General features: G+C 45.5%; 1 protein-coding gene and 1 non-coding gene across 2 annotated transcripts in view; both read right to left on the reverse strand.

The window, feature by feature from the left end:
- The window catches only part of LOC119385548 (uncharacterized), a 140,910-nt gene that overhangs the window by 22,118 nt on the left and 100,053 nt on the right, over nt 1-18,739 (reverse strand).
- On the reverse strand, nt 16,621-16,691 carry Trnar-gcg (transfer RNA arginine (anticodon GCG)). The gene has a single exon. It is a non-coding gene; the product is annotated as a tRNA-Arg (tRNA).

The raw sequence follows: 18,739 nt of genomic DNA on the forward strand, positions 1-18,739 counted from the left end.
GCAACGAGTAGGTTGTTGAATGTTTCCAACCCATAACAAAGGGCTCCGCATAATTCTTCATCTTCATCAGGCGCAGCATCAACAAAGCGCATGATGCTTTGCATGCGTCTAGCAGGTACCACGGCTCTCCGTAGAATGACGAAAAATGGCACAGTGCCTGCTGCCCTACTTCTCAAAAATTACAATGATTTATAGCGTAGTGGGTTCCTCGCAAGTGCACTTGTATTTGTTGCCAAGCAAGCCCATAAGCGCATGATCCATTTCCTCGTAGTCTCATTAAAGTTCTTCGCCCCCCCCCCCCCCTTTCTCGCACGTCAACGTATGGTATACAGCATGGCGGGAGAGGGAACTAGCGACCGGGCGTCATTTATCGATGAAAGGCTAAATCGATGGACTATTAACGATTAATCGATTAAAAATTTTAATCGACCATCCCTACTACATGAGTGGTTGGGCCACGGGATCGCAGCTTCTTTGTGTGCACGCTACAGCGATGTGCTGTCCAAGACTGAGGTTTTGCTTGCGGAATCTCCAAATGAGCGATCAGTTTATTTATTTATTTACTTATTTATTTACAGGGTTTCTGCTAGCTTCAAAATGAAGCCATAAGCAGGAGTGGGTAACATATGAATATAGCACATTGAATATTTTCACAATAGATTACGCAGAGAAAATGCCGCGAACACACAGTTTCGAACGCGGGAAAAAAACAGGGTTGATCCCTCCGTCATAGGAATCGGAATAACACGAAAGTAAAGCGTGCCCTTGCAGAAGTAACTGAATGTTTACTGTACATTGATATAAGAGAGTTTGAACAATGTATATTGATGTCTGGCAGCTATAGCACCATTTAACGTGAATATACCCACTTTGATGAATGGTGGTGCATCTCCATCCCGACGACTAACGTCCATGCTAAGTGATTAAACAAACCCTTGTAGTAGCTGTAGTAGTTAACGGTGAAAACGTAATCAGAGAACGAGGTGTGATAGCTAGAAGAGCGTCGCATATTGGACGCAGAACTTGGTCGCCATCCCGCGGCATGTTAGAATGTGATTGAACACCACGGCCAGACTAGATGGAAACGCAAAGCGCGTCGTGCCGCCCCGGTAGCCCGGCCGCGATTTTTCTCGAGGCGAGCGCGTGAGCGGTGAACGCGGTGTTGCAGCCAGGTGAGACAGGCGCGCGTCGCAGAGCTATTTTTAGTTTGGATTAGCGTGACAATATGAGCGAGTCTGACGCTTTTACGATGCTAGGGCTATGGTCACCACCTCGCGGTGTGTTAATTCATTGACAAACTTGAACTTCTATTAAAAACGCGCCGAATGGGACGGACGTGTAACGCGTTGCAGGTGCTAGTCGCGGAGGCCACAGTAATGACGAATTACTTTACCTTACCGATCTCAGAGGGAAACACCACCCCGCCGACCGGGAGAATGGTAGATATAAAAGGCGCGTTTGTAAAGCCTCTGCAGCCTGTGACCGTGGCGCAGTGGGTAGCGTGCCGGGCATTTGTTGTTGCTGACCGCGCGGTCGTGGGTTCGATGCCCGTTGATTGAAACTTTTTTCTTTGTCATCTGATTGTGTATATTTTTTCGACGTCATTTCCGTGACGGAAATACGTCACTGAAATCTTGGTGGAGCCCGGCATAAAACACTTTCGTGTTAAAATACAGTGCATGGCATGTAATTGCACATAGCATAATACATGCATAAATGCGTACTGTCACGACTCGGGGCCGAAGCACAAGCTTCTCCTAAGACGTGGCATGGGGGTTGGGCCTCTGGTGTATGGCTTGCGCCAATCGCCGGTATGAAGGAGTCAAGGGCCTTCTCCAATCAAAGAACAACAAGATTTAATAACGGGTTTAAACAAAGATAAAGATATTTCCAAAAGAACAAGACAGTTATCTTCAAGACAAAGGTGAATTAGTTATACAATCCACAATTATCGCGAATAAGTGCAGCATTCATGAAAGTTGAAATATGTAGCAACAATGAGCAATATCGGATGGATGACCAAGCAGCAAGAGCCGAACCAATAATTAGAGGTCGCAGTCCACTAAGTTCAAGCGATTGACATACGTAACCGGGCGCAGCAGAGTCCTTCAACACCGGCGCCGTTCATGAGCGACCCTCGAAGCTGGCGAGACGGGCCGGTGGCGGTTCCACGATGACCGGGGGTGTTGGGTCGCTGCGTTGTGTCCCGGGAGTTGCCCAGCGTGGATCTCTTCTCCGGCTCAGAGCAGACTGTCGAAGTATAGGATCGGCCCCTTTTTATTACGCTTCTCTAGCAGCTGATCTGAACTTCCACTGCAGTGTCGATGCATCCTTGAAACGGTCACGTACGCACTGGTTGCTGGCGTGGTTCACACTTCACTTTCGGTGGCCTTCACGGGTAACAATTGACTCACACACACGACACCAGTCACGTAGGCACACGCGGTCTAACACGTAGCTCGGATACAACGTCCGGTGGTTCAGACTCTGCTGTCGGTCGCCTTCACCGCGAGCAGTTCAATAATCTACAAAACAAAAGCACGTGAGCTCACACGTAGCTCAGATGCACGTCTTCAGGTTCAGACTCTACTGGCGGTGACCTTCGCGGCGAGCAGTTCAATAATACACAAAACAAAAACCCATGATCAGGCACGTAGCTCGGTTGCCACGTTTGGTGGTTCGCATTCCGCAGGCGGTCATCTTTTCGAGCCAACAGCTTTAAAATTACACAAGACACGCGCCACTATATTTCGTATACAGTCTAGCCTTGTTAGGACCTTAAGGTTCACACTCTACTGGCGGCGACCTTCATGGCGTGCAGTTCAATAATACACAAAACAAAAACCTGGGATCAGGCACGTAGCTCGGATACTACGTTCTCTGGTTCATATTCTACAGCCGGTCACCCTTCCGAGCCAACAGTTTTGAAATTACATAAGACACGAGCCACTATAGTTCGTATACGGTCTAGCCTTGTTAGGACATAGACGTACCATATTTCCTTCCGCTAACATTAAGTGGTGCACGTAGGCTTAGGGCACAGAATTCTTGGAAAAGAATTGCAAGCACGTTCGCCCTTGAGGCCCGTGGAAAAATACAAACACAAACAAAAAGGCGATCACCTTCCCGAGCGAACAGTTTTGAAATTACACAAGTCAAGAGCCACTACTGTTCTTATACGGTCCAGCCATATTAGGTCATAGAGATATATTTCATACGGCTAACGCTAACACCCACTAAGTGGTGCACGTGCGCTTACGGCACACCATTCCTAGAGAATTATAGCACGTTCGCCCTTGGCGCCGGTGGAAAAATCCCTTTTCATGGCATACCTTAGGACATTATGCGCAAGAAATGTTAAGCATACGCGACTTTTGTGACACGTACTAACATCATATGCGTACTAACACCGCATGAAAGCAAGCAAAAAAGAAAAAAATATCGTGCCAACGTCACGAAATAAAGAGTACAAATATGGCAGGAAGACATGCTATAAGTTCTTTAGCTTTCCGCTAAGAATGAGGCCACTGCCACCGCATCCACAACCCCACGAGGGAGGCGATTCCACTCGCGTACAGTTCGTGGGAAAAAAGAGCCCATGTACGAGTTAGTTCTACAAAAAAAAAAATCTTGTTTTTTTAATGATCAGCGCGCGTGGGTCGTCGCACGACTTTGTCTATATACGCACTTGATTCAATGCCAAGCTTATCGTGATAGAGCAGGTACATATATTTTAATCTTTCGCGATATCGCCGCAGATGTAAGGCTTCCAAGTTCGCTGTCTGAAGCAAAGCACTGACTGACGTAAGGCGATTGTACGAGCAAAAGATGAATTGAGCAGATTTTCTTTGTAGGTTTTCTAGTTTATCAATATTTTTCTTGGTGTATGGGTCCCAAACCACGCAAGCATATTCCAAAAGGAGGACGTATGTAGGTTTTATATGCTAATAGTTTTGTTTCTTGCACTGACTGCCATAACAATCTCCTAATGTGTCCAATCTTTTAGATGCGAAGTATCTTAAGGTGGAGCTCAATCCGGTGGTGGTGGTGTGCGGCGTGACCACCCTTACTGCGCATGCGCACACCCTCTCCACACACCTCTCCACTTCACCTATCTCCTTCCCCGCTCCACTATCCCTCTACCATACCCCTCTACACTTCCCCTTTCCACTCTTCCTCTGAAACGCGGGCTAGACATGCCGAAATTCTTTCCTGCGCAACGCCGCGATGAGCTCGAGCGCATGCGCGTCCCCTCCCCTTCTCTCTCCACTCCTACGCTGCCCCCCTCTCGCCCACCTGTCGACCGGGTTCCCCGCTCGCGCTGTGAGAATTAACGGCCAGGCTAGATGGAAGATATAACGCGCGTAGCGTCCCTCTTCGCGTTCCACGACGCGAGGTCGGTAGCATGCCCAACGAACGCCAACGAAACGCGATCGTGCAAGTGCTCCGGCTTCGCATCGCCTCATGGTCCCCTTTAGCGGGAGATAGTGCAATTTTTCATGGCTTTTTCTTGTATAAATGTGATATGTTCATTCCACCGGAGGTCTGAAGTGATTATTAAGCCTAAGTACTTATAACGATTTACAGTACTAAGACAGTGACCATTTACTGAATACTAGAAGGTAAGTGGTGCCTTCGTTCTTGAAATTGTCAGTGGGCAATGCAGCAGCAGCAGCTTCAGCATGTTGCCTAAAAGCTTCTTCTTCTTTATACAGCTCCTGGTTTTCGCCGGCCCTGATGCTTGGTTCAAGAGCACGCTATATCCTGCAATAGTCGAGCACGGGGCGATCACCGGTAGTTCACTGCGTTACTGCCCCGTCATCCAAGTGCATGATAGGCATGTGTTTCCTGCGCAAGTTCCTCCATCTCCAGTGTGCTGTGCACTTCTATGGACGCCCCGACCGTCCGTCAAAACTCCGACAAGCCACAACATCAGATCGGTGACGTCAAGCATCGGCAGTATTAATGCTCCGATTTTCAAGTCTCCTGGTAGTGGGCAATGCAGCAGCAGCAGCTTCAGCGTGTTGCTTAAAAGCTTCTTGTTTATACCGGTAAATTATCTCGACAATTCATACTGTATTCGTTCTGATGATCGATTCTTGCTGCTGCTGTGTTGCCCTCACGGTTGTTTGAGTAGTCGTTTTATTTGCAATTGTTCTTACGTCATAAATTGCCTTGGTCGTCTTCTCATGTGCGGTGACGTTGAGCTTAATCCTGGTCCCAGGAAACTTGTGTCCTCTAAAACGAGCAAACCTGACGAGTCTCTGGCAAGCCCTCTTAACTCCCTCGAGATGTCAGCTGAAGTGGTAATGTCTAGTTGTGACAATCCTTCTTTTGTGAAGATGATCGCTGATTTAGTTGCCTGCCAGAAAAGTATGTGTCAAGACATATCTGAAAGAGAAAATGCTGTGAATACTCGTTTCGATGCCTTGGAATCGCGTGTGGCTGCTCTCGAGAATTCGTTTTTCAAGGCGCTGACGGATCAAGACTAAGATAAGCTTCGCCCTGAGTTGGTTCACTTAAGGCGCAGTGTTGCCGAACTGACCACTAAATGTGACATTCTAGAAAATCGTTCACGAAGAAACAATATCATTCTTCATAGTATACCTGAAGATACCAACGAGACTTATGACACACTGCAGTCCAAGGTTTCGGACGTATTGAACAAGCTTTCCCTGCAATGCCCGTTGTTGGAACGCTTCCACAGGTTAGGCAGAATGCGCGCTGGACACTCTCGTCGTAATATTATAAAGTTGCTTGACTTCAGTGATATGTTAGCAATGCTAAAAAATGCGCATAAGCTAAAACAGTCCGGTCTAAAACATTCCGAAGATTTTTCATCTAGAGTACGCATAGTACGCAACAAACTTTGGGATGCTTCGGTTAAGCAACGTAACAGTGGCTCTAACATTAAAATGAGATTTGATCACTTATTCATTGATAATGTCCGTTATAACTGGGACAGCGTCACGAATAGCTTGGTTCGAGCTCCTGTTTTTGAATCCAGCACCAAACTGCCAAACGCATCATCTTCATCAGGTTGACAATCCCATTCAATTATTGCGGAGCTGGCACTTTTGAATGTTAATGCTAGAAGCATAACTAACGAACTTCGACAGTTTCTTTCGCTAGTTTATTCATCTTCCCCTCATATTATATGCACCACTGAAACATGGCTTCATGATGATATTCATGATACGGAATTCACTCCTCCTGGTTACGTTGCTATCCGGTGCGACCGCCAGTATAAGAAAGGGGGAGGGATCGCTTTACTTTTGCGCGCTGATTTGAACTTTAACATTTTATCAGGCCCTCCTAATGTAGAATCCGTTTGGTGTAAGTTACTAGTGCATAAGCAGAATTTAACAATTTGTGGTCTTTATCATCCTCCTGATAGCTCCAGTGACTTCTTCGAAACTTTTCTCAGTTAATTCATGACCCTAGTCTCGACAGCACAAACTTAATTATTCTTGGCGGCTTCAGTGTTCCGGGCATTCATTGGTCTGCCATTACATAATCCGCCACTAATTCACCTATCTGTAGGGAATTAATTCCATTTTCCACATCGCATAACCTGACACAATTAGTTGATAAGAATACGCGGCAGAACTCTATACTTGACCTAGTCTTTATCAGTGACAGTCTTGCGAACTTAGGCTTAAATACGATATATTACAAGAAATTTCGGAACATGACGCAGTGTTTGTACACATTAATTGTAATATGCGGCATGAACGTTTCAGCTACTCTACATTTCGCGATTTCAACAAAGCTGATGATACGTCTCTCTCTGATAATTTCGCGGATAACTTTGACCATTTCTTGTCACTTAGCACCACGTCTCCTGTCGACAGTGTTCTCGGTTATTTTGAGAGATTAGTGAAATTTTGCATCAATAATTACATTCTATTAAAAACCAAAAAGGTTAATAACAATCTGCCTTGGATTAGCAGGAATATATTACATTTATCTCGCCGTGTTGCCAGACTGCGTAAAACCAGGCATGCTAACCCTGAGCTTCAATCTTCCTTTGAGAAAGCCAAGGTAGAATTTCGCGCTTGCACAAAAAGCGCTAAATACTTCTACTTTTATAACTTAAATCCAATCCTCCCATGTTCTGGACTTCATCTTCTCTAGTACAACAACCAGTTACTCTTCCAGATTAATGACACGATTACAAACGACCCCATCGTAGTTTCAAATACATTTAACTCTTATTTTCAGTCAGTTTTCACCCTCGACAGCCATGTTGTTCCAATCTTTTATCATGACGTACAAACCAGCAAATTAGGTGATATTGTAATATGCTCTGAAGGTGTATTGAACCTAAACTTGAATCTCGACAGCAAGAAATGTTCCGGTTCGGACCGCATACCGAATTCATTTCTTGTGATATTCTCCGCATGGAGAGCCCCTTAGCTTACTGTAATCTTCCAGAAATCCCTAGACTGTGGTCAAGTACCATCTTAATGGAAAACAGCGAAAGTATTGCCTTTGTACAAATCTGGTGATAGACAACTCTTATCTAATTACAGGCCAATATCTCTTACACCAATCATGCAAGATGTTGGAACACATTATTCACAAGCATATCATCGAATTCCTCGACTCCAATGATGTTCTAACCTCAGCTTAGCACAGTTTCCGTGGTGGCTACAGCACTGTTACACGATTAGTCGATTTTGTTCGTGACGTCGCCTCTAACCGAGATATAGGAAATCAAATAGATGCCATTTTCATTGACTTCTCTAAAGCTTTCGACTCTGTTCTTCATTATAAGTTGCTAGTGAAATTAGATACCATACTCAATAATTCCCGTCTTGTTTCTTGGATCGCCAGTTTTCTTTATTATCGCTGAAAATTTGTTTCTTTCAATTCAGTGGAATCATCTCTTCTTGACGTCACGTAAGGCGTTCCGCTGTACTGGGCCCATTATTATTTCTCATATATATTAATGATTTACCTCGCTGCACCTCATCTAAAATAAGACTTTATGCTGATGATTGCGCACTGTACGAATCCATTAATTCTGCGGAAGATCATCACCGCCTTTCACAATCGCTGATTTCTTTCAGCGCTTGCTGCAGAACATGGCAGATGAACGTCAATTGCATTAAAACAGTCATGTCATTTACCAATGGACAAAACCCGATTTCGTTTGATTATTATCTGGATGGTACACAACTTAAAAGAGGGTCACAATATAAATATTTGGGTGTGATTCTAACAAAAAATCTTTCCTGGACTAACCACATCGGATACATCAGCGGGAAAGCTCTAAAAAAATTAGGTTCTTTGCGTCTTACTTTGGCTAAATCATCCCTCGATACCAAACTACTTCTGTATAAAACGTCGATTCGCCCTATTGTAGAATACGCATCTGTCGTTTGGTACCCTTACAAACAATGTGACCTAAAAATCCGTGATAGCGTTCAACGTAAAGACATCCGCTTCATATGTCGTAACTACAGCCCCAACTTCTCACTAACACAGGCTCTGCGATCACTGAACATTCTACCACTACATTCTCGTTATCGCACTGAATTTTTTTGAACTACTATACACAGTCATCAACTCCTCTCCTGGCGTCTTTAGTGGTAACTACATCGCATTTATGGAAGAAACTTGCACCCGCAGCTTCCACATCTTGAACAGAAAGCCTTTATTTGCTCGTCTAACACATTCAAATTTAGTTTTTACCCACGTGCAATAGACCTCTTGAATTCCCTTCCGGGCAGTATTCGTTCACTACCATTACAAGGTTTCATTTATGCCGCTATTAGCAACTTAGAAAGTAGGTAAAGATCTTGTTTGTAATCTGCAAAGTGATGTTTTCTTACGCATTGCTGTAATGTATTTTAGTTTCATTGCTCTTTTTTGCTCTGTTTGCATTAGTTCTGCATAACTAACGCACTCCTGCTATAGCCCTGCATTAGGGCTGCAGTATATTCAAATAAATAAAATAAAATAAATAAATAAAACAGTTTTTGTAGTAATGATGCTCATCTGCCATCTTTCACACCAAATCTGTAGTTTGTCCAGGGCACTACTTAATAATGCCTGGTCATCAGGTGTTTTACTTCCTGATAAAGGATGCAATCGTCCGCGAACAGTTTGATCTTGACAGGTATACCTTTTACGATGTCATTTATAAAAATTAAAAAGAATAGTGGCCCAAGAATCAACCCTTGGGGAATGTCTGATCGCATGGGCGCCGGGCGTGAACACGAGCCGCCGACTGATACGCATTGACTCCTAGAATACAAGTATGACTATATCCATCACAACAGTCAGTTATTTTGTAATACGGTTTTTAATTTTAGGAAGAATTTATGGTGCGAGACGCGATGAAATGCCTTCTGGAAGTCCGAAAGACTCTCTTTATCTAAGGCTGAGGCAAACTCGTGTATCGTCTCAAGGAGTTTAGTAAGCGTCGACATTCCCTTACGAAAACCATGTTGTCGGCAATCAACAAATTATTTTGTTGCAGAAAGTCTGACAAGTGCGTAAAAACAATATGTTCTAGCATTTTTGAGCAGGTACAAAGTAAAAGATGTTGGTCTGTATGAAGTAATTAGTGAAGGATTTTCCGCCTTAGGGATGGGAACAACTTTCGCGCGCTTCCAATCTCTCGGGAGTTCTGCAGTGAACAATGTTTTTTGAATACAAGAGGTAAATACTTTGAGAACCACTCTGCATAGCTTACCAGAAATGCGTTCGATATGCAATCAATTCCTGGTGATGTCTTTACGTGGGTTTAAAGCAGCAGAGATAGAACACCCTCTTCCGTTATCATTAAGTCAGAAATTTTAGGTACGTGCTGAGAAATCGCAAAATTGGGTTGTTTACCATCATCATTAGTGTAGACTGAACAGAAGAATTTCTTAAACGATGGTGCAAGGAGTGATTCGTCAGTGACTAATTCTCCGTCAATGAAGATTTTATATGCCTGTTGTTTCCTTGGTGACAAGTGTCGCCAGAACATCGCAGTAGCAGAAAGCAAAAAAGTTTTTCAGAGATATGTTGAAATAGTAGTTTTTGCCTTCTTTATGGTTTCATTTAACTGCAAACGCATATTAGAAAATCTTGATACATGAGCCGACGACGGGTTCTGGCGCAGTTGTTTGCGCATCTTGCGTCCCGCTCGCAATACTTCCCTCGTGATCCAAGGACGAGCAGATTGTGTTCTGGTAATCTTTGAGGGGACATAACTTGAGACGCATTTCATAACAAGACTTTTGAAGAAACCCCACAAAACTTTGACAGAGCAACTACTTGGCTTGTACATATAACTGAAATCAGAAAACGATATATCTAACAAGTCAAGAACGGTGACGTGATCAGCACGAGTGAAATTTGGCACTACGCGTTTTTCCTTCACTTCTTTCCTTACGCGCAGTGGAAGGCTTAAAGATAGCAATCGATGGTCGGATACACCATCATAGACGCACTAAGCACGATTTCGACGAAGGATTCTGTCACTCTCAAGAAAAAGATCCAAAATAGATTGTGCGTTGCTTTGAACACGGGTGGGTTGTTTTACTAATTGTGTTAGGTCATGGAAAAAAACAATGTCGACCAAAGGCTCAGCAGCACTAGGAAGTGGTTCCGGGATGTCCGTGTCCCACATAACTTGAGGAATATTAAAATCGCCAGCTAACAATACATTACAAGGGCTTGTATTGCAAGAACAAAACAAATCATTAACATCATCAAAAAACGTCTTCTCGGCATTCGGAGGGTGGTAAATGCACCCACAACCAGGTTCATTTCCTGAAGGTGTATTTTAATAATGACACATTCAATACCATCTCTATCGGGAAGTCTAGCCATATTCAGGTAGTTTTTAAACAGGAGAGCCACAGCACCACCACGAGAAGGTCTGCCTTTCCTATAAATGCCATATCTTGGGGGCGTTATTTCGTCATCCTTAATATCTGAATGTAGCCAGGTTTCTGTTATTACAATCAAATGGGGTGCATGCGCTACTGTGATAATTTCCATGTCATCAAGTTTATAAATGATGCGGCGGGCGTTAAACTGAATACAGCGAAGTAATTTGCCTGATTGTGCTTCGGTTCACTGCTGAGGTTCCTTAACGACATTCCCTTGAAGTGGCACTCGTTCGTTACGGTCTGCATCCCAAACGAACAGAACACCATGAACTCGGATTTTGTCGTAGATTAATTTCACCTTTTCACCTGCTCTTCCATTTTCCACCGTGCATTCCCAAAGTTTTCTTCTTTTATGTCGTGTAGCTTCCGAAAAGTCCTCAGTGGGCATGTCGGCTGGCCTCGCGTCAGCATAATGTCAAATCCGTTTATTTTCGTCCTGCAGCTGCTCGTCATGGGATCGACGGCGACGGTCCAAGAAACGCATAGCACACTCATCCTCGCTGAACCCCTGAAACTTTTTGAATACTGCGCAGGACAACCAGTGTAGTACAAGCAGTGCTGGGAAGTGTCACGTGCGGCTACAGCGACCTCACCAGACGGAGATATAAATACACGGCATCCATCGACCTTCGTCAGTGTGCATGTCGGCAGGCCTCGCGTCGGCATCATGTCAAATCCGTTTATTTTCTTCATGCAGGTTAGTGATGATGTTTCATCTGTCAAATGTGACGACCATTTCTTTGTCCAGCTGATATGCCCACGTAGCTCAAGCAGAATCTGTTCTGGTATACGCCAATTGCTTCTCTCTTTGCTTTTGTTGTGTGCCGACGTCCAGCCGAATCCCGGCCCTACGTTCAGAAGTTGCTTGCGGAGCTTTTAGATGGTCACAAAAGCATTCGGAAGAGGCTGGATGGTATTGAATTACTTTTAAAAAGTGGAAGAAGTGGCTACAGCTGTAAATGAGGTGAAACCAATGATGTATAAGCTGGAAAAAAGGGTCGTAAGCTGGGAAAGCAAGCTAGTTGATCTTGAAGATAGAAATAGGCGGAACAACTTGATCGTCTTTGGTATACCCGAAACAACTAATGAAAGTTTCGATGAACTCAGCGAGAGTGTGTTGAAGGGTGTGCTTACTGATCTCTTGGAAATACAAGTATCGTCTGCGGAAAGAATTCACAGAATTGGGCGCTAACAACTACGTAAGCCTCGCCCCATAATTCTGAGGCTTATTGATTACCGTGCGAAGGTACGTGTGCTTGAAAAGTGCTTCAAACTAAAGGGTACATGTTTCTCGATTTTCGTAGTTTGCACTACGAAAATCCTAGCAGGCCAATAAAGACGCACGCATTTACGCATGATTTTTATTTTCTGTTTGTGTGAGTTCATTTGTTAGTATTGTGCTGTTAGCTTTATATTGTTTGATCGGTGTATGTGCAGATTATTTCGCTTATGAACGGCTGTGTGTTTTTGTACGGCAATGGTCGGTTATATTTTCTTACATCGCTCGTTAACTGTGTATTTATGTTGTTGTATAATTGTGTTTATGGTGTTGTATAATTGGATAATTGGTGTTGTTTGATCGTATATACGAACTATTTGGCTTATGTACGCATATGGTTTCTTCTGTAGTATTTTATGCACGGTTTCTTATGTAGTATGGTTTCTTATATGTACGCTTGTGTTTTTTTTTTCTTATGTAGTGTGGTTTCATATGTATTTTTTCTCTTCTCAAGTGTTTTTTTTTGTTCTATTTTTTATGTACAACATGCAAAAGTGCTGCTATTTACCCACCCTGTAACGGCCGACAGGCCAACAGTATGAGTAAATAAAAACGCTTCACGCAACCAGACGTGGTCAGTTCAAATAAATCTTCTCGGTGTTCGGGAGGGCGGAGAAACAGTGCGACGCCATGTTTTGTTCAGGAATTTTACGTCCTCTCCTCCTGGCAGTGAGGTAGCGTGGTGGTGGCTGGACAGAAAACACTTGTCACTTGACGGCTGCTCCGCCCACGACGGTTCAACAGTGGTTCAGTGCTTTCAATGCCTTTGAAAACAGGGGGGGGGGGGGGTAGATGCCGGGAGACGATGGCACCTCGGAAGATGCGTACGCGTTTCGGCCCCTTCTGCCGACGTCTATCTTTTGTCAGTCATTGGCGGTTACTTTCCCTCGTTCGGGCTCCCGGCATCGGCGGGCGCGCGTCCCTCAGTATTCAGTCGTGAATCATCGGAAAAAAACAGAGTTAGATGCCGAGATTCTACGGATACCGAGATTCTACGGCGATGCCACAGCTGTCCTGTGCTTCTTCGGACCTGATTGTTTTTATTTTTGAAGAGCCATCCGCAGATGAGCGCCGATGTGTTCCGACAACTCGCAAACTTTCTGCTGGATTTTTGTGTTCTTATCGCGTTCATTAAAGGGACACCAAAGGCAAATATTAGGTCGACGTTCATTGTTGAAATAGCGGTCCAGAAACCTCGTAGTGCTAATTTTATGCCAAGGAAGTGCTTATTTTGAAATAAAATAACGTTTTAGTGGTCCGCATCGCGTTAGCACACTTAAAATCACCCGCCTTAAATCAGACTTTCATACGTCACTGCTGCCGTGCCCAACGTTGCCCGCCTTTACTGCGCGACCGCCGACACTAGTAACAGCAGAGTGAAAGTAGCGGGACCCACAGCAGCAACAATGGTCATTGAAATCATCGAAGCTTGCCGCAATCGCCGCAATGGATGTGGACGGGGAACTTGACAACGAGCTGACTCCCGGACTCGGGAAATACCGATGGAACGGCGCTGGGGCAAAGACTTGCTCGGATGGGCACATAGAAAGCCTTGACCAAGTTGAGGTTTGTCTTTAATCCTCAGTACGAAAGTGCAGCGAGCACACACGTAGAGTTTTTAACTGTTTAGCACACTGGCGCAATGGCATGACACTAAGCCAGTTCGAGCGTAAGGGTTCATTCCGCGGCACCCAGTGAAACGATACATCGGTTTCCTTGCTGCAGCACTGGTGTTGTGCGCCATTCGGGCATCCGGCAATATCACATGCATGCGGCATTTTGTTGACCTTTCTGTCAGAGCGACTTTCACGAGCGCGCAATACACACGCGGCAGTATGCGATCCCGAAACTACCACTAAGACGGGACCGCGTGAGCGAAGCAGGGTGCCGGGCGAAGCGCAGTTCGGCGAAGACGGAACCTTTGAACCGCGCGCGCTGTTCCCCATGGCAACGCCACAGAGGTTCTTTTTTTTCATGAATCAAACGGAAACGAACAAACAGCATTTTATTAAATCTTTTGATGCACGGAATGTTCTTTCTTTATTGCTGCTAGTTTGATTACTAGTGATTTACTGTAGGCAGACTCTCATACGTCATGGGGATCACTTCGAAAATGTCCCACTCGTGGCGCTCACCATGTGATACATTTAACTTAATTTCTCGGTAAGTAAGGCACTGATGTTGATAATATTGCCGTTTTAGAAGTTCTCACACATTGAGCTTTCACTCTGACATAAATTGTCATTTGCCTTTAGTGTCCTTTAAGTGGTTTCTTTCCTTCATCGCATGTTTCCGTGTTTTTCGTATGTGAAATATGTGCTGCGTTTATTATTGTCCACATTACCACGCATTTTTTTAGATTTGTTTGTGAATACCCATGTGGTGGACTTTGCTGTGCGCGTCGAGGTAGGTTAAGTTCTCGCCCTTAGCGATGTTGTCAGCATTTGCATGTGTTATTTTGCTCTTTTGTAGCGTTGTTGTGCGCCATCTAAACATCCGTTTTTCATTGGCCCTTCGCCGCTCGTTTCGCGCAAACAAATGACGGATTTGTAAGCCACAAACTTTTGTTGTGAAGTTGTCTCATTCTTTTAGGCTCTAGCTGCAGTCACAATTTAATAAATAAATAAGTCGCGAACTTTCTGGTAGTTCACGGTGGTTATGGTTTCTGGCTGTACCGAATGCCTGTTCAAGTGCAGTTGTTCAATTATTTCATTTTGCATCACACTTCACTTTTCGCTAACTTCCTTTTGAACCTTCGGTGAACTGAGAACTCAAATAAGCCCTAACAGGGAGGCTGTGTGTGTTTGTGAGATGTTCAGTTTCCGCGATTGCTAATATAAGAGCGTTATTCAAGGTAATTGGTTTAGGTTATGCTCAGCTGTTATCTGCGAGCAAGCGGTCAGCAGAACAAAGCGGGAAATGCGAGATTCTTTTCAAAACATGCAGTATCTTTGTCATATGTATACATGCAGAATAAACGTGTGTTTACCCTCAGCTTTTCTACGCTCATTATCCCTGCTGCTTGCCTAAGAGCAAAAGCGTAGGCAGCATGCATCTACGTGCACACATTTATCTAGGTGCACAAAAATCTTCCTCATGTTAAACTACAGATACAGTGGAAAATGTAAAGATACTGACATAGCCAACGAAAAGGCTGGCAAAAACCAGCGTTACAAGCTGGAAAAGAAAGAACGTTGGTGCAGCCAACGATAAAGGCTGGCAAAATATATTGCAGCTGCCAATATTTATACAGTGTTCGCGATACGTACGACGGACAATGGGGCTACAGCCATCTTTGCCATTATTGGCGATATGTTGGACGGACAATGTTGCCTAGAGCCATCCTTTCAAACATTGGATCACCATTGGCTTCCAATATTGGACCAATGCACATTTTGGTGTAGCAAGTCCACAAAAACCAACGTAAGACCAATATTTCTGCCAATGTTTGCCAACCTTGGGCCGAGATCGGTCCAATGCCGGCATGCTGCCTGGGGTAAATCATGCTATACCTGACACGCATTTCATGAGTTTCATGCTAAAACCTGTCATTTATGTTAGTTATGCAGCCATGCCATGCCATAGAAATGTTGGCATATATCCATTTACTTTAACGTCCGCACTGGCCCCAAGACCGTGTCACGTAAATCACGCCGCACATGATATGCATTATGATTTGCCTGCTGTAACGTCTCATTTATGTTTGTCGTGCACTCTTGTCACGCCATACCAATTTTGGTATATATCATCTTATGAAACGGCTGCGACAGCACCAAGACCATGTCATGTAAATCATGCCGTACATAAAACTCATATCATGATTTTCACGTTACGACTTGTCAATTATGTTCGTTGTGAACTCATGTCACACCATACCAATTTTGATTAGAACGAACAGACAATAATGCCAAGGAAAGTATAGGAGGTGTTATTTGTAGCAATTAGGACACAAATGTGAAGAAAGTAAAGTGGACGAAAAGATAACTTGCCGCCGGCAGGGACCGAGCCTGCGACTTTCGAATAACGCGTCCAATGCTCTACCACTCAGCTACGGCGGCGGTCATTCTCCCACCCCCTTTATGGGGTATATGTGTACATTATACCTAGGAGCGTTAGTCAGCGCCAATCGCAGCCATCGCGTCGAGTGTGGAACTCCCTTTTTCTGCTTGTTGGTGTCACGTAGCACGTGATCTTTTTTTTTAACGAGCTGACAGCTGACCAATAATCCTTCGCGTACTACCTGAAGACATCATGTCTGTCAGAACGATACCCTCGCTATGAATGAATGAAGGAAAGAAGATTACTATTAAGGACTTGTGTTTCTTTGTTAGGCACAATATTAATTAGACCTAACAGACAATAATGCCAACGAAAGTATAGGGGGTGTTATTTGTAGTAATTAGGATATATATGTGAAAAAATGGTAAAGAGGACAAAAAGATAAGTTGCCGCCGGCAGGGACCAAACCTGCGACCTTCGAATACGCGTCCGATGCTCTACCACTGAGCTACGGCGGCGGTCATTCTCCCACCCCCTTTATGGGGTATATGTGTGCATTATACGTAAGAGTGTTAGTCAGCGCCAATCGCAGCCGTGGCGGCGAGTGTGGAACACTCTTTTTCTGCCTGTTGGCGTCAGATAGCACGTTATCTTTTTTTGTCTAAGAAATTGCGGCTAACAAAGAAGCGCGAGCCCTTAAAAGTCATCTTTCCTTCATACCGATTTTGGTAATATCCAGTTAACGAAACGGCCAAGAGGGCGGAAAGTCGTAGGCAGATAGATAGATAGATAGATAGATAGATAGATAGATAGATAGATAGATAGATAGATAGATAGATAGATAGATAGATACGCCTAAAGTCGCCGAAGTTCGCTAATAAATGCTTAACTTGCTAGGGTATTTTCAGTGAGAACAAGAGTTTACCTACTAAAAAAAGTCAGTTTCGTCGCAAGGGCGAAGCAATGAATGCGATAGCAAGTAAGGTGGCCCGTGATGGACGCGCTGTTACGCTGCAAAAACATGTGCCCCCCCCCCTACCGGCAGCAACTACCGCGCGAGCAGACAGCGGAAGTGCAAGGTTCTCCCTGCGCAAATATTAGAAGCGAGCGAGCGAGCTGGCCGATGACTTTTAAATGCGCCCGTTGCGCTCCTCGCGCCATCTCGCTGGTAATGCAGAAACGCTTAAACCGCCTGCCGTCTCTGAGGCCTGCTTGCGGTAAATGGTGTGTATATAACGCTCGCCGTAAGCTACCTGAAGGGTCTGCGTTTTGTGTGTGTGTGTGTGGGGGGGGGGGGGTGATTCTTAAAAGGAAGAAGGAAATGAAAATGAAAATTGGGTGTAGAGTGCACGATAACTGTCTCTCAAGTGAGGACACCTCAACCGATACACTCACGGGGGACTGGGGATTGAAGGGTGTGGGAGTCACGCTCATCACGCGGCTGGCGCCGCACGTGCTGCGCACCAACGATGCGCGTGGCACAGACACTGGCTTCAAAAGGAGCAGCCAACGCGCCGGCTGGACAGTCAGCGACGGACCCGCGTGCATACGCGCGGTGTGCCCCCCGGCGGGGCGTAGGTTAGTGGGCGGTGTCGTGGCCCATGAGTTTACGAGTTTCCTTTATTGTTTCTGTTAATGTTTCTGGTAGAATAAATATTTGAGTTTTTTGCATCGGCTGCGGCGATTCCTGGGGCAGACGGCCCGAACCCCCCTCATCTGGCTCCCGACGTGGATGGTGCCGTCTGGTTCCAGCAAGATGGAGGCAGCGATGCAAGCATTTCGTGAGGCGCTTCAGCGGTTGGACGAGATGGCCGTGGCCCACTTCGAGGCCAAAGGAGTTTCGGTCCCGACCGTGGCCGAGGGAAGATGGGCGACTCTTCTGGCTCGGCAAGTGGTCCCACCGGCACAGGACAAGGAAGGACTCGAGGCCAAGTTGCACGACGAAGACAAGCAGGAAGAGGCCGAACAGGGGGAGAAGTCGAACGAGGGTGGAGTCGACCCCAGCAGGGCCAGCGAAGAAGCCAGCTGGGACGCCGAGGACTACAAAGTAAGCGCCACGGAAGTTTCGACGATTGGAGAGGCCGAAGACAAAAGTCGCGGGACCGAGGCGACCCTGATCGTGCAGGCCACCGACAGCCACAACATGGAGGCGGACGCCGAGAACGAGCGTGTGTCTGGTCCGGCGAAAGCGAGTGGAACTACTCGCGAGTCGAAACCTGCCGCGGGTGTCTGCGCCAAGATGCAGGCTGCGGAAACCGGTGGAGCAGCAGCTGTAGCGGATGCCATGGAAGATTCTCCTGAGGGCAGAAAAGCCGGGACCGAGAAGGCCGCTACGCCCAACGAAAAGACTGCCTGCAAGCCCGCAATGACGGTGGCAACGGCAGCCGCGGACAACGAACACGCCTGCAACTTCCGAGTGAGCAGCCTGGCTAACACACTGAAAGCGGTCGACCGTTGTGCGAGCACGAGCCCAGTGGCGCACTGCGCAAGTCTGAGGACAGCGCTGGATTTGCCATGGTGGCAGCTACGAAAGCCGCGGCCGCCAGAAAGAAAGACAAGGATCCCC

This window comes from Rhipicephalus sanguineus, chromosome 1 (genome assembly GCF_013339695.2).
Source record: "Rhipicephalus sanguineus isolate Rsan-2018 chromosome 1, BIME_Rsan_1.4, whole genome shotgun sequence".
NCBI classification, from domain to species: domain Eukaryota; kingdom Metazoa; phylum Arthropoda; class Arachnida; order Ixodida; family Ixodidae; genus Rhipicephalus; species Rhipicephalus sanguineus.